Here is a 3,199-nt window from a genome sequence, read left to right on the forward strand (position 1 = left end):
GAAGAATTGCAATAATTGTTATAGATTTTATAGTTAACTTAATAGAGTAATTAAGAATATTTGTTTGTCCATTAACCCCTAATTATTTTACCCACAGCACCCTTGGTGGTTATCAGGTGGTTATAAAATTTTTTAAAATTGACAACAAATTTGAACAGATTCTATGGTGTGCCTACTAAGATAGTTAGGAGTTTTTTGTCCTCAAACCCTTGTTTTTTCCCACCCCTTAACAGTTATGGCTGGTCATATTCAAGTATGTAGACAAAATTTTTGGTAATACTCCTTTAAGTTATAATATGTTCAAACAGATGTGATATGTTTCATGTTATGGGAGTTGAAGTGATTTAAATGTTTTTCAAAAAATCTTCCCCATTTATACCCCTTTTGTTGGCCTATATCCATTAACAAACTCAACTGAGAATTTCCATAACCATATTTTATGTATTAAGTGATTTATTTGTACAAAATTATGGCAGTTATAATGACAATAAAAATGTGGTACATACACATGGTAACGACTGCAACAGGTAGTCTTTCTTCGAAACATACCTAACAGTACAATTTATTCTAGTCATGAGTTTGCTTTTTTCAGCTAATTTATAATACCTGAACAATTTTAACTTACAAGAAATGTAACACATATTTAGTACTTACAGTTAAATTGATCAATACTACTTTTCACACTTTATTCTACAAATGATATTTAATCCCTACAGTCAAATAAATTAACCAAAAACAATTCATTTGAAATCAAATAACAAAATACTACTAGTTTATAAGATGGTAAGAATTCATTTAAAAGCATGTGTTATTTTTTAGTATGCAGACTTTTTTGGGAGCTGCATGTATATAAAAGCTTGTAACCTTTTAATTTTATTTTAGATATTTCAATTTTCTCATGTTACTCAATACATGTATGTGTCCACTGGCTTACGTAAAACACTTTTACATACATAAAAAACTTTTGTATAATTGTGCGCTGTGAATACAGGTAATCCTGAATGTTCTTATGAAGTGACATCCAATTTTAAATATCATTTAATTTAACACAATAAATCAAATGAGTGGTTGTAACTTATAATGAACACAAAAGTAAGAAAAAAAAGGCCACACGGCAGAAATGGTAGTTAAAAAAAAGGTAGAGGGCTCAGTGGAATTTCATTACATTTACAAATCGGAATACTTTTGTAGTTTATAATGTAAAAAAAAACCTTTATACTGAATAGTTATTGAACATAAAACATCAAGTAAAATAAGTTTTTAAGTGTGGATGTAGAACTTATTGAAGGTTCAATTGCATACTATACTACAACTTACTTTCTAACTAGCTGTATATACATCACATGAGCATAGGTTATAAATATGTTGAAGATCAACATTTTAAATTTTCCTCTACAATTTATGGTCAGCCTTGCTATGTTTAAACTCGAATTACAATTCTTTGAAGAGAGTGGCCCAATCCCATGTATTGTGACTTTTTTTGCAATGTGATTCAAGGAATTGGACTGATCGGAAAAAAATGTTAAGGCAACAGATAAGGGAAACAGTAGAGAACTGTGTAGGAGGTTTAATAAAAAAAAGTATCCCGGTCACCATACCAATCTTTAACATCAAATAAAAAGTGTGAAATACCCCACACATATATGTTTGTATGCGCCTGTACAAAGGTTGTAATGATGGACTGCATGTTGACCAATAATGTTAAATACTGCTTCATCACATGTAAATGCTACCTGTGAATAACAAAGGACCTTAGAGGCAGGTGAAAATATATATCTGCACAAGTAGATCTTACAAGTTATGTTATGTAACATAAACATTTCACCTATATTTGGCAGCATTCTAGACATAATAAATTATAACAATAGATCCATACTTCACTGTCCACAGAATTAAAATATGTTGTAGCAGCACCACGATTCAATTTGATGCAGTCACATGTAGTGAAAGCTCCAATATCAAAATGTTCGGAACATACATATTTAGTTTTAAATGTTTCAGCATTACTGGCATCAAGGTCATAGCCAATTGCAGCAATCCACTTCAATAACCTGGAAACAAAACAAAAAAATTTTATAGTGTGAGCTAGTACATACTTAAATCAGTATTTCCAGATTATTAGCTAGCATGTAGCATACTATAAATATAAGGTATAAACATACATGTATTTAATTATGTGTATTTAGTTTAGCATTACCACTCAATGAACGTATATATTTCAGAGGTAATGTTTTATTATTAAAGTGCTGTAGAGTGTAATAAATTTGGTGGGTTTCTCTTAATTACGATATATTAATTTTCATTGAATCACATATTGTATAAATAATATAAATTCAGTAACACAAAACGATTTTTAGGGTTCATATCACAAATCATTACATTTAAATTACTGATTTATGGTAATTTTACTAAGCCCATACTATCCCCAAATGGGTATATGTATATATATGTGTATACATATGTGTGTGTATGTATATATATATGTATGTGTATATATATGTGTGTGTGTGGGTTATTAAAAATAAATAAATGATTATACTACGTAATTACAAAATTATTATGTGCGCAAATTCAGGTCTCGATAATATCGCTCTATAAATCCTGTATAATAAGCCTTAACATAAATGCCTAACCCTTAACATGTTAAACCACTTATTGTAATTTTTTTAATATAAACATCAGTACTCACTTGCTTCGGCTTCATGGAAATCTGAATGTTGTCACATCAGGATTAACAGTAATACTGTTCCTGCACGAAGACACAAAACATTGATGTGTATTCACAGGCATCTTCATCGGCTTCTTAATTCACAATCATATAGGAAAATAATTCAAAATGATAAATCAAACTCCATTGTAAAATCCATATTTCACTCGACCAAAATCTACTACAAACCGAAAAAAAAAGAGCGACTATAATGCTCAAATCAATCTGTAAACGAATATTACTGCAAAAAAAAAACAATTTTTACAAATCAACTGTTTTTGAAATCAAAATAAATTAATATTACACTATATTTATTGCATTATTAGTATTTATTGCATAAATTTAGTTTCTTATAAACATTCAATTGACATTTGATTATGAACACTAACGCTACCTATGAATTTACAAAAGAACTAGGTCAATCTACTAGCGCTATCTGTTGTGCAGATTAAAAATAGTATCTGGGTACATAATGGCCTATTAGAGTTGCCA

At 29.4% G+C, this 3,199-nt stretch overlaps 1 long non-coding RNA gene across 1 annotated transcript; it reads right to left on the reverse strand.

The window, feature by feature from the left end:
• Positions 1-418: 418 nt before the first annotated feature.
• Positions 419-2,861, reverse strand: LOC134539985 (uncharacterized). Its single transcript, XR_010076378.1, has 2 exons — positions 2,690-2,861; positions 419-2,051 (listed from the first exon to the last, which is right to left on the reverse strand). It is a non-coding gene; the product is annotated as an uncharacterized LOC134539985 (long non-coding RNA).
• Positions 2,862-3,199: the final 338 nt, after the last annotated feature.

The sequence above is a fragment of the Bacillus rossius genome, chromosome 16 (genome assembly GCF_032445375.1).
Source record: "Bacillus rossius redtenbacheri isolate Brsri chromosome 16, Brsri_v3, whole genome shotgun sequence".
NCBI lineage: Eukaryota > Metazoa > Arthropoda > Insecta > Phasmatodea > Bacillidae > Bacillus > Bacillus rossius.